Below are 13341 nucleotides of genomic sequence, written 5' to 3'. Positions count from 1 at the left end.
TAGCTCCATGCCCTCCTGGGTTTTAAATGCACCTTAGAACACACATGCATCAACACTACAATGAGCGGGTGGAGGGAGGTTTGGAGTCTTCTCTCACCCCCATTCTCTGCGACCTGCTGGAGCGGGGGGGCTAGGACTAGGAGGAGGAGTTGGCCGTCTGGCTGCGGTCTGGAGTGTGGAGCCTTCCTGCTGCTGCGGAGTCGGGGCGGTCTGCCTCCCCCCACCGCAGGGAAAAGGGAAACACCACCTGGGTCTGGGTGCAGTTCCCCCCTCCAGGGGTGGGGGCACCTAGACCCGGTTTGTAGAGTACGCTTGGGGAGTGTGATCGTGTGTACAACGTCTCTTTATGTCTGTCTCCACGTTGGTTGAGTGTGGAGTAAGTGCATATGAGAGCATGAGGGTGGGAATGGATGTTTGTGTCTGTGTGTGCCTGTATGTCTGTGTCTATATGTCAGGTTGGGTGTCAGGCGCCACCTCTCTGGGGACATCTCAGGCCCTCCAAGGTTTGGAGGCCTATCTCCACCCACCACCACTTCCCCTGCCAGTGGCGGACCCCCTCAGACATCGGTGCGTTGGTGGTTCTTTGTGTCCGGGGATGGGCGTCCAGGTACACACCGGCTCACTCCTTGGCGGCCGCTTATCGGGGCCTGGAGCCTGGGGCTCGCTCGGGCCACTTCGGAGGTGGGGTGCCCCCGGCCTCTCGGCCTGGGGCTCGGTCACTCAGGCGCAGCTGGCTGCCGGCGGAGCTCACGGGCGCGTCACTGCAACTCCCCCTGGCTTCTGCTCCGCGGCTGCTGAGTGAGCCCTCATCTGGGACTCTCCTCAGCTCTTTCCGGGACAGTGGCGCAGCTGCCCCTCTGTTGGTCTTCCATGGTCTCTTGTGTTCTGGGGGCCTCTGGATGTCTGGAGTTTTGATCTCCTCTACACCTGCTTCACGCTCTGGAGGACGGGGCTGTGGCCCCCCCACACCCTCTAGCAGATTATTACATGAAGGAACCTTTTAAAAAAAAAAAAAAAAAAACAAGCGCGTCCATGCTCACAGGTGTACACACGGGTGATCACACCCACAAACTACACCCTTTTTGGCTCCTACCTCAAAGCACACTGTGTTCTGTTGATCTTATGTGCTGCACAATAATGTTTAATATTTAGTATTTACTGTCATATTCCCATATATCATTGTGATGTTGTTTATTCTATTAGTCTTGTTCTCTTCTGCTTGCTTTCTTTTTTCTTTCTCAGCAGGTGACCCAGGTGATTGATATATGCATTTTTTTTTCTCTGCCCGTTCTGTTGTTTTTTCTCTTTTGCCCTTCTCCCCCGTCCCTCTTCTCAGCTGTTTCTCTTTCCCTCTTTCTTTCTCCCCTTCTTTCCCCCAGTCAAGTCTGTCCCGTATTCAGTAAGTGAAAATAAAATAAACAATAAAAGGTGAATCAAATGGACCATTACGGCAAGGCTGGGATGGTCAGTTTGGTAAAGTAAATCCGTTGGGCATCTTTCTTTGCCTTTAGACAACAATTCTGATGGCAAAAGAGCCAAACAGGACAGGCAAAAAAAAAAAAAAAAAAAAAGGAGTAGCTTTACGCCTATCCCTTTGTATGGACCTTTTACCTACTTGGCATCCAAACGAAGCCTTGCAACAAGGAAACTTCAACTATAGTTGCTTAGTGTGTGGCTAAAATGCATCCCGGACTGGTTAGGAGTCCATCCATCCATTCGCTTCCGCTTATCCTTTTCAGGGTCACGGGGGGCGCTGGAGCCTATCCCAGCTGTCATAGGGCAAGAGGCGGGGTACACCCTGGACAGGTCGCCAGTCTGTCGCAGGGCCAACACACAGGGTCAGACAACCATTCGCACTCACATTCACTCACACATTCACACCTAGTGGCAATTTGGATTATCCAATTAACCTATCCCCACAAGCTGGTTAGGAGTAAAGATTAAAATACATGAATACTCCTATGACAGCTTCTGCTGGGTTTTTGATAAAGAACAGTAAAGGTTCCCTATTGATTAGTGCTGTATGAGTGGGCTCCTGTTTAGTTAGAAGATGTTAGTCTTACCACTTGTCCAGTGTGTCAAGATATAAATCAATGCAAGGAGAAAAGCAGCAGACTGTCTAAGTTCATTGTGTACAATAATACAGAAGGAGAAATGTTGCTGTCGCGCTGATGGTTTGGAAGAACTTTGACAGGCTTGCACTGTTGCCTTACAGCATGAAGGTCCTGGGTTCAAATCCACTAGCTGGGCCTTTCTGTGGGTAGTTTGCATGTTTTCCTCAGGTCTTCATAGGTTCTCTCTGGGTACTCAATCTTCCTCCCAAAGACATGCAGTTAGCAGGGTTTGTTTTACAAACTAAATTAATCTAAATTACCAGTGCTGTTAACTAGTGAAGCCTGAATTGAATAAGAGAAAGAAGATGGAAATATTATTGACAAACTCAGGTAAACTCACAAGGTTTCTTTTCACTGTATATAATAAACTGCCCAAACTTTACCACATATCCATTTTTGTACCTTTTAATTGTTGATCCTAATACCACGGTTATTTAAAACCTTACTTTTGACCATGAAGAAACATATTGTATTGGTACAAGAAGTACCAAGAAGTTTGGTACGATCATGCCGTCAGCTTTGGCTGTAATGTACTACACTTGCATACAGCCTCTTATTTTAGAAAGAGCCGTAGTATTCGCTTCTTCATCCAGTCATTTCCATGTAAGTGGCAGAAGATTAATCAGGGATTGCTAAATGTACTTTCCATAATATTCTTTCCCAGTTCCTCCTTGTTGATCCTGAATCACAGCAGGACACTCTGTTGAGTCTACCTGCAGGTTTCCCATCATCAGGACATGGAAAACCCAGGCGTCGTAATCACTCCAGCTGGCTCTTTTCGACATGAAAGAGTGGATCTAGTCCAAGCTTCAGCCAGACGCATGAGTCCCTCAACCTGTGTGTAAGGCTATGGAGGAAAATAATTTGGGCCACTTGTTTCCACAGTCCTGCTGTGTTGATCACACCCCACAGCTCATGACTGAGTGATATCGGCTGACAAACATCAGTCCATCTAACCATCTGGCTTTCCATTTTACCACCACTGGCAAACAAGAACTTGAGGTACTGGACCTGGGAACACCTACAATCAGCTGGGGTAAGAAAACTGGAAAACTGTGGACTGCTAGCGTCCTGTTAGCTTTAGCAGAATCTTCTGTTCAGACTGGAGAAGTCGATACTTTTGCTTCTGAGGCCACAGTTCACCTCTGGAAAGTGTTGGATTGTTCCTTTACCACTTTGTAAACTGTAAGGACAGCCCTTTGAGTGACTTTGCTATTTTACTACTTTCAATCTCCAGGTCTCTTACACAATGTCCCATATCCATCCACACACACAATCACACAGACAGGCAAACTATCAGCTGTTGAGGCAGATGATAATAATAAAGTGCTGGAGACATTCACAGTTTACCTTGGGAAAGCAGAAGTTGAAAAAATGTAAATGGCACGGCTGGGAATTCTTCACCAGATGACTCCCAACATTCACACACTTCCCCAGAAAGACCAGCCACATACATAATTGACTTCCCAGGAACAAACCATTATCTCACGTCCTCCTCAAAAACTTATTCAACCCTCCCCGGCTGCGGGTCACATCTAGCTCACACACATCTCCCCTTCTGACAAGACACACCTTTGACCTGAAGTTTCACTGGTGTGCAGCCAGGAAAAATGACATCATTTCCTTTCGGTGACTTGACAGGCACTCCATCAGTAAAGTCCCTCTGGGTTTGAGAGAGCAGTGGAAGAAAAAAAGCAAAACAAAACAATAATGATAATAATTATACCTTCACACGTAACGAAGAGCAGAGCCCACGGGCCACAATACATAACAGCTGGGCCTGGGAGCTGTCAGACGGCTAGATAGTGAGTGAGCACTCTGCTAACCAGAGACAGATGTGAATTACAGCTTGTGACACATAGCTGTGTGGTTAGTAACAGCCCGGGGGCAGTCGGGGATCTAAAGATCCTATTATACTATTGCAAGATACATTTCAAAACTGAAATGCTGCACTGAAGTTGAGGGATTTTCGTTCCATGTATATGTACATGCAACGCTTCCGGCACAAACCGTTCTTGTGGGAAGCAATCATTCTAAAGATGGCAGTCTCAACAGGTACATAAATTGCACTCGTGTAAAATGAATTTGGAATTTATTAAATAAAAGTCTCTGTGGTTAATTTGTATCATAAAAGACCACACCAGTTTCTGCTCTGATTGGTGCATGCAAGCCAGATCAGGTTAGAGATCTAAGAACAGGTCTTGCCACAACACCTACAGGCTCGCAATTATCGCGCCTTTGTATCCTGTTTATTCTCTTCGTCACACTCACCACTCTTCCTTTCCCATCAGATGTTTTCAATCACTTATTTTCTCACTGCTAAATATCAGCCATACACACGAACTCCCACAAAAGCAAAGCTTTAAATCACTGAAATGGCTCCGCTTTTACATCCCAGCAAGCCAAAGCTATGAAGTGCCTTTATGTGAAAATGCAATCAAAAGGCAAATTGTCAACATGTCAGATGACATGGAGCTTGTTTTCTGTGAATATGATACTCGTTTTGGTTTGTCCTTTGGGTGTGTTTGGGCAAAACAAGTAAGTAGGCTGGTTCACATACAGTGTTTTTCTTCTTTAAATAACTTGTGTCACTCACTTTCTGTTTACTGTCTACACTTCAATGAACACATCAGCAACTTGGCATTTAGTATCTTGCCCAAGGATACTTTGGCATGCATACTGAAACAGCAGTGATTTAAACCACCATCCCTCCAATTAGTAGATTGCCTGCTGTACCTCCTGAGCTGCAGCCACTCCAAAACAAGTTCTTAATCAACCACTTTAGCCCATAAATTTAATGACTGTGAGCCAACACTTTAAAACTATTTACATTCTAACATTTGTCTACTCTCTCCCATAGTTTATGCTTTCCTATCTATTTTGTTGGTCGTAGTCACCCTGCACTCCTCTTTTCTGTTTTCTCTAGTGGCCCCCTTATCCAGAAAACCCTGCAGTTCCCTTTCTTCTGCAGTGGAGTTCGTCCACCCCACTGGGTAACTTCTGCTTGTTGAGCTTTCTCTCTGATGCTGTAATGTCGACACAAATGCACTATGTAAATAAAATCACTGACTGCATTTAGCTTTAATGCTGCTATTTTCTTTATCTGCATTACAATTCCTCTCACATAATTATATCTCAGACTGTATGTTTTTGGCTCTTATCTTCTAACGATAACAGAAATCTACTGTTTGCTTAACCATTTTTGCTTTTCCTGCTCTGACACATTTATTCTAATATAGATAAAGCACATGCTGAGAGAATAAAGCTGGTTCTCACTGGACACCAAGTGAAGGGAGAAGGGGGTGAAAAGATAACATTGGCAGAATGAAAGGACACTCCTGCAAATGTTTGGGCAAACAGGCAAGGTGTGGTGATGATAGGCACTGCAATGAAAATGTAAAGAAAACTAACAAAGTGTGTTTGGTTGGACTGGAGGAGACACGGGTAATGTCTTGAACAGTGAAAGTCTTTCAGTAGACCTCGTATTCGACTTATCTGAGGCAAATGATTTCAGCTTTGCATCATATCATCTTGTAGCACTGCCTGTCCATTTTTATATCGTACACACGACAAATATAGTAAATCAGCTTTTTTCCCCCCTGCTCTACTCATATGTATTTTCATGTACAGCGTCACAAAGATAGACCTCAGTCATGACTTACTCCAAAAGATAGTTTCGTCAGTCTTTTAAAAATACAATAATAAAATGCAGACATCCATATGTGCAGAACGTGCAGACAGATGAGAACACACAGAGTACAGACATGTGAAGACGTTGGGGGGAAACTGTTTTTATTCAAACAGCAGAGACAGCCAGTCAGATTCAAACGTCAGGAAAAACAGCGCAGCTAATCCAAACGTTGGACAACAGCGACATCTAGTGGTACAAGGGCAAGGGGAAACGTGAAGTCACAGTTTTGGAAATCTAAGATAAGAGATAAGATAAGATAGAACTTTATTAATCCCTCGGGTGGGTTCCTCTGGGAAATTCGACTTCCAAAAAGCACAGCAACGACCGAAGTTACAGTTACAGAATTGTTATATATATATATATATATATATATATATATATATATATATACACACACACACACACACATATATAAATACAGAGACAAATATAAATAAAATATACAAAGGGGATAAATAGAATAAATAGGAATAAAAAATAAATCTACTGCATACACTTGTCGCTCAGCAGTGAATCACGTGCTTTGAAATTTGTTTTTGTATTCAAACCGTGTTATGGTGTTCATATCAGCAGCTTGAGTACAAGCTCTGTAATGGAAGCAAAAGGTTTGAAACCGCGGGGGTGGGGCACACACACGGAATGAATAAACTGTGTATATATAATAAATTCGTTGCACAAAAATGCAAAAATATTCATGTATTCATCTATTAATTTCTTAAAGTTTTTATATTTTCTAAAATATCATATAAAATATCACATCCTGCAAGACGGGGGAATACGAATTCAACATTTCACTTCCCTGTCAGAGTGAGAAGGCGCAGAGATGGAGAGTTGCTGCCTCCTGCTGGCGTTGAAGCGCAACTGTCGCTTAAGTGTCTAATAACTACGTAGTCCTGCATTCAAATTTAAAACTGTAAGTTAGATAATTAGAACTAATAATTAAATAATTAATAATTAAAACTAATTAGATTAAAAAGTAGGCTTGTCATATTTAAATTTGTATTATCTTTAGTTTAAATGGAGCCAGCGTACAAACTTTGAGCGTCGACAATAAATTGTTTACAGTGAATTTTTAATAAGTCTATCAATCACCCTGTGATGCGCGTGACAAGCTGTCAGAGGTCGATTTACAAAAAAAGATTAAACACCGGTAACTTCAGGGCGTACTATCAAAAGGCTGCTCCAGGTGAGGCTCGAACTCACAACCTCGGCATTGCTCTACAGTGTACTGTCATATAAGTACCGCGCGCTAACCGATTGCGCCACTGGAGCTCACTGTGTTAAGCCTGCAGTTGAGCTTATAACCCTGAAACAGATGTGGTGTCACGTCACTGATGTTTACTGATTTTACACCTTTGATATAGTGATTGAATATATCGAGAGAATAATGTTTGTTTAAACGCGATGACGACCAACGGTGCATTTACTGACTTATGTTGAGAAAAGCTGCTAAGACGTGTTTAACAGCGGTAATGACAGGAGCGTCATGATTCAAGGACATTTTAACTTATGGCTAAATAACATGTCAGCTGAAGGTCTTAGTGCCTAACAAACTAACGTGTCTAAAGCTGCTTTATATCGCGTAACTGTTGGGTCAATGATATGGCTGTATGACGTGACCCGGAAGTACTTGCGTGGCACGAAGAAGAAGAGCTGGCTGAATTTTGGCGCTGACTGGTGATGTGCGATACCACTGATTTCCTTTCCGATCCGTTACCAAGTAAAATTCAGGGTGGTATCAACGACACTGGTCCGATACCGATACTTTGTACAAAAATTTAATGTGTTACTGTATTTCAAATTCTTCATAATGTTTTGTTGGTCGTTTCATAATGACTACAGGTCATCAGACTATTTGTTCTTATTGTTTAATTATGAAGAATTATCATATCGAAATAAAAAACCTTAAGTTGTTTGTTAATTGACGCTATCTGAACACACATATCTTGTCATTTAACATGTATATACTTGCCTGGACATTTCACACTTTCCCACATTCACAGCTGTGCTGTGGCACACTACAAATTTTGGTATCAATCCAATATCAAGTAAATATAGGGCCAGTATTGCCGATATCAGTAATTATATTAAATTTATTAAAATAACATTAATTAACTATTAGCATGATCACTGCTTGTCAGTTAAATTGATTGATTATTTCATAAACAATCAGATCTTGTGGCTCACTCTGAGCTAGCACTTTTCCTTTCATAAAGGATGGTCAAATCTATCCTCTGCTAAAGACGCTAATAACAGAAGTACTAAAGAACCATAGTATTTTAAACCAACCTCCAAGCTGCCATTTTTGCCAAGATTTTAGAAAATACTTTGGCCACCTAACTGATTTATTTCATGAATTTATTTCTGCTCCCATAATACATTGACACAGCTCTGGTCAAGCTCTAAAATGATTTGCTGCTCACTCTCAGCTGCTCTCTATTGTAATTGTGGGGCGATCGTGGCTCAAGAGTTGGGAGGGACTAGTAAAGCGCTATACAAATACAGGCCATTTACCATTTCTCCTTGACCTCAGCTCAGTCTTTAATACTGTAACCACAATATTTTAATCAGATGTCTGAAAAATTGTCTGAAAAACAGTGTTGATGTCAGTGATGTAGTGCACAGCTAGCTCTGTTCATATTCATCAAATTAAATTCTTTAACAAATTTTAAACAATTTTTATTTCCATTTAAGTTCGGTTTTTCTGTATATGTGTTTTTCAAATACGCTTATTTTTAAGTTTTAGAGAGTTTTAGAGTATTTGACCAGGTCATTGCCGGTTCAAATCCTCCCCAAATACGCTGATGCAGAATGCAGAAGCAATGATAGAAGAGGAACGAAACAGTTTCAATATTTTGAATCTGCCTTCCTCTTTTTTACAATGAAAACCATGTTTGCCACAACATGGTAATTTTGATAAATGAGAAATATGTCGTCTAACAATGGCAGACGCACATACACACACGATTACATCAAATTTAAATATCACCTCTAATATCACCTGTGGAAACCAGAGAGAGCATTTCTCATTAAGGGTTTGCAGTATTATTTATGGGGGGTTTTTGTCAATTAGTATTGTCAATAAGTGTTATTGTATGAGTACTGAAAACTATTTTGTAGAGCCCGAGTGTAGAAAAGTTGCAGCATAGAGGAGCCCAATCAGATAAATTTTAAGCAGGGACATAGTCTGCCGATGACAGAGGAAGAGCTGTAAGGATGCATGGTAGTGCAGCAAGGAGAGAACATGAGAACAGAAGAAGAGTGCTCTTGTTAGGGATAGCATTAGGTTTGTGGTTGATGAAACTCTCTGCTCAAAGGGAGCAGAGTGACCGGTAGTACAGTGATTGCCTGCACTGCTTTGCTTTGTGAGAAACTGATGCTGAAGTTGAGCAAAGTATACTATATTGCCAAAAGCATCAGCCCTCCAAATCATTGAATTCATGTGTTCCAATCACTTCCTGCCACAGGTGTATAAAATCAAGCACCTAGGCATGCAGACTGCTTCTACAAACCTTTGTGAAAGATAGATCGCTTTCAGGAACTCAGAAAACTCCACTGTGATAGGATGCCACCTATGCAACAAGTCCAACTGTGAAATTTCCTCACTACTACATATTCCACAGTCAGCTGTTAGTCATATTATAACAAAGTGGAAGCAATTAGGAACAACAGCAACTCAGCCATGGAAGCAGTAGGCAAAGTAAAACCACACAGCTCAGGGATTTTAATAAGGCAAGTATGAACTCTGTATTCCCCAAAATTCCACCAACATGATAAGTATCCTACCGGGGGAGGCAGGACACTGGACCGTGTGTACATTAAAATCAAGCAGGCCTAGAGCCCTACATCCCTCCCCCACCTAGAACAACCTGACCACCTCTCTCTGCTCCTCATCCCTGCCTGCACCCCCCCCCCCCCCCCCACCTCAAAAAACAAACCCCTCCAAGCGCCTGGGTCATTAAAACATGGCCAGATGATGCTCTTCTCCAGCTACAGGACTGTATTAATCTGAGAGACTGCTCCATTTTTGAACAGCAGGACCTGGAGACATTCACTCAGTCTGTCTTATTCTACATTAGGTGCTCTGAAGAGAATGTGGCAGTGACCAAAACCATCCAGGTTTTTCCTAACTGAAAACCTTGGATGACAAGTGAAGTACAGGTTCTGATCAAAACTGAGGAACAGTTCTCTGTACAGCACTGCCAGGGCCAACCTGAGGAGGGGGATCAAAAGTTCCTTTTCCATTAGAACCAACTCAAATCAACTTGCCACAGTTTTCAGGGTTTTCCATTAGGTCATATTACCTGGTACAGGTACTAAAATGGTACCTGCTCAGGAAGGGTTCGAAAGTGATTTGAGCAGATGCTAAAATGTGATGCCATCAGACTGCATGCCAACTGACCGGTCAGTAGCATCATTTGATGAGTCATGAGAACCGCCATTTTTTAAATGAGTCAATGAGAGAAATGGCTACAAAAACAACACCGTGATCCCTGAGTCTGACAAAAAGCAGCTATATCTTTGCCTCGACAACCAACTTTGTTGTAGCGTTCGTGTGGCATACTAATTACGTCATGCTCAGCCTCGTTGCTATGACAACAACCACGGACATTAGGTGGTAATGGAAAACCAGTTAAGCTGAATCAAGTCGTGGCTAGCTGACCCGAGTAGGTACTAACAGAAAAGGAACTATAAACAGACCAGGGAAACCTACAGGAGGAGGATAGAGGGCATCCTCGTTGATAGCAACCCCCGCCAGGTGTGGAGAGGGATCTAACCAGGTTATTCCACCTCTCCGTGACGTATGCCACTGTTTGCACCTGTCTGAAGGCCTCCACTATCATTCCTATCCTTAAGACTGGAATAGACAGCCTCTATGACTACAGACCTATACCCCTCACGTCTGTAGTCATGAAGTGTTTTGAGCGGACACTGTCTCAGTACATCAGAGACTGTCTACCCCCCTCGACTGACTCCCACCAGTTTGCTTACAGAGCAAATCGGTCCATAGAGGATTCCATCACCATCACCCTAAGCCATCTGAAGAACAGGAAGAGCTACGTGAGGGTGCTCTTCGTGGCCTACAGCTCAGTGTTCAACACCATAATCCTAGACATGCACACTACAGCTGGGTATTGTCACTGATTTCTTCAACCGATTCACTTCCGATTCACAAGGTCCCGATTCAATCTCCGATTCGATTCAAGTTTGAATCAGTCAGTCTTATAACTACCGTCTCCCTTCTTGGAGACTCTGCAAGAAGAGAAGCTGGTCTGCATATTGTGGAGTCATGCAGCTTCTTTGTGCAGTAACAATGTCACCAGCAGTTGAAAAAACTTGTTCAGAATGAACTCTGGTCCAAGGTAAGGAAAGATACTGCTTTTCTTAGAGAGCCAAAAGAGGATATTCCCCTGCATGGTCCCTCCACCAGATCAAAGGATCCTTAGAAAGTGGAACAGGTTGAACTTCCCTGTATCGATTCACTTCTTCCTTTGCCCTTTCAGTTAGTGTTTTCTGTGACGCTGGGTTTTTTTTTTTGGTGAGTGGACTGGCCCAAGGAGAAACATGAATGCAGAGTCCTTTGATATCTTAGTTGGAGGGGCATAATCCATTTCAACATGACCAAGGGAGATGTCAGGGACAGTTTCCTCTACTCTGTCACCATCAGACTCTTGCTGTAGAAAAATGAAAACTTAATTGATAAAGAGAAATTAATTTGCAAAATAATTTTGAACTCTCCAGACAATTTAACATATTAATACTGGCAATGGAAGGAAATGACTATTTGTATTCAAACTTGAGTAGTGCAAAGAAACAATAAATTTTTTTTAACTAACACTTTTAAAATATTTACATTTTTGCACTATATTAATAATTTCTCATGTCATACATGCATCCCTACAGTTACACACATGCATGGCATATACACACATTTCATAAACATACTTTGACTTCAAGTTGTTTGACTTCAGTGAGAGACACTGATCCTCTTGTCCAGCAGTTGTGCGTGCAGAGGTGATGGATAGAGTTGGGGATTTTTCTTCAGCCATAACCAGTGTGGCTGCTTTCAGTGGTTTCAAAGCTTTCACTATATCTTCTCCATCAGCCTCTGTAAGAGTACAGAGATTACTGTCACTTCTCCTCACTTCAGGTGAGAGTAGAGCTGCAGAGATCGCTGGTTGTTGCTGTAGGAAGCGTTCCAGCATCTCCAACGTGCTGTTCCATCTGGTCACCCATCAGTCACCAGCTTATGGGCAGGCAGCTTCAGTATCTTTTGCTTCTCTTTAAGCCTGCGACTTGCAATAGTGCTGCTATGAAAAAAGGATGCTATGCGTCTCACTCGGCCAAGCAGCTGAGCAACAGCTGGAACTTTCAGACCTACTTCTGAAGCCAAATTGAGTGTGTGGGCAAAACAACCAATGTGCAACCAGCCCGTTATTTCCACAGCTCACACCATATTTGTAGCATTGTCAGTTATGATGACAGAGTTTTGTTTGTAAGCTCACAATCTTCTATTGCCTTGGACATTATTTGAGATAAATTAACTGCTGTGTGGCTTGCTTCAGTTGTTCTTGTCTGTAAGACATGGGACACGGTCAGGTAATTATCTGTTGCTCTGGATGTCCAGCTGTCATAGCGACTTTCTCTGCTGCTGAAAATGTAGCGTGGATTTGGACAGATGTATGTCTTTACATATGAAAGTTTGATAAACTGGGTTATTTTTTTGAGCACGTGGAAAAGTGGATGCAAACTTCACTGCAAATGCCTTTTTGAGTGAGCTTTGCTTCATGTTGGGTATTTTTGCTAGCATATCTGGATGATGCCTTGCTAAATGATTTCTGAGATTTGTGGTATTTCCACAATGTTTTACCATATGGCTTTGCTTTTGTCCAGCTCTTCACTGTATTCACAGTTCTTGAATCCAAAGTGCTGCCAGACATCTGCCTTTAGGCTTTGGCAGCGCCCTCAGTGGAGGAGCCATGGAAAAAAAAAAACAAAAAAAAAAAAAACATATATATATATATATATATATATATATATACAGTGGGGCAAAAAAGTATTTAGTCAGCCACCGATTGTGCAAGTTCCCCCACCTAAAATGATGACAGAGGTCAGTAATTTGCACCAGAGGTACACTTCAACTGTGAGAGACAGAATGTGAAAAAAAATCCATGAATCCACATGGTAGGATTTGTAAAGAATTTATTCGTAAATCAGGGTGGAAAATAAGTATTTGGTCAATAACAAAAATACAACTCAATACTTTGTAACATAACCTTTGTTGGCAATAACAGAGGTCAAACGTTTACTATAGGTCTTTACCAGGTTTGCACACACAGTAGCTGGTATTTTGGCCCATTCCTCCATGCAGATCTTCTCGAGAGCAGTGATGTTTTAGGGCTGTCACCGAGCAACACGGACTTTCAACTCCCGCCACAGATTTTCTATGGGGTTGAGGTCTGGAGACTGGCTAGGCCACTCCAGGACTTTCAAATGCTTCTTACGGAGCCACTCCTTTGTTGCCCGGGCGGTGTG

At 42.5% G+C, this 13341-nt stretch overlaps 1 non-coding gene across 1 annotated transcript; it reads right to left on the bottom strand.

The window, feature by feature from the left end:
- Positions 1-6983: 6983 nt before the first annotated feature.
- Positions 6984-7077, bottom strand: trnai-uau (transfer RNA isoleucine (anticodon UAU)). The gene is made up of 2 exons: positions 7040-7077; positions 6984-7019 (listed from the first exon to the last, which is right to left on the bottom strand). It is a non-coding gene; the product is annotated as a tRNA-Ile (tRNA).
- Between the last annotated feature and the right edge of the window lie 6264 nt (positions 7078-13341).

The sequence above is a fragment of the Astatotilapia calliptera genome, chromosome 13 (assembly GCF_964374335.1).
Source record: "Astatotilapia calliptera chromosome 13, fAstCal68.1, whole genome shotgun sequence".
Taxonomy (NCBI): domain Eukaryota; kingdom Metazoa; phylum Chordata; class Actinopteri; order Cichliformes; family Cichlidae; genus Astatotilapia; species Astatotilapia calliptera.
This window is presented reverse-complemented; position numbering and strand designations above follow the sequence as displayed.